Here is a 551-nt window from a genome sequence, read left to right on the forward strand (position 1 = left end):
TGGTGTCTTTTGCCCTTTCTTCCTGTCTGAAATCCAAACTTGATGCCTAGAGGTGAAGTAGCCACCTTGCAGCTCTGAGGATAAAAGGCCCACACAGATAATTAGCTGGGTGTGGTTGGTGCGCGCCTGTAGTCCTAGCTACTCGGGAGGCTGAGGCAGGAGGATCACTGGAGCACAGGAGTTTGAGGTTGCTGTGAGCTATGATGATGCCACTGCACTCTAGCCCAGGTCACAGAGACATACTGATTTGATCTTTACAAATTATATGAATGTATAAAATTATCGAGTGTACCCTCAAAATATGTACCTCTGTTATGTAGCAATATAAATAAATAAACAAATAAAAAACACTAGGAAAAAAAGTAGATTCACATATCCAGGTTCTTCCAAATGCACTTCAAAGTTTTCTGATAACTGAATTGAGTATCGGTTTCTCAATTTAAATTAATATTAAATAAAATTGAGAATTCAGTTTCTCAGCTGCACTAGTCAGATTTAAGTACTCACTAGCCAAGGTGGTTAGTGGCTACTATATTTAAGAATGCAGTTCC

This window comes from Propithecus coquereli, unplaced genomic scaffold (genome assembly GCF_000956105.1).
Source record: "Propithecus coquereli isolate 6110/MARCELLA unplaced genomic scaffold, Pcoq_1.0 Scaffold316, whole genome shotgun sequence".
Lineage (NCBI taxonomy): Eukaryota > Metazoa > Chordata > Mammalia > Primates > Indriidae > Propithecus > Propithecus coquereli.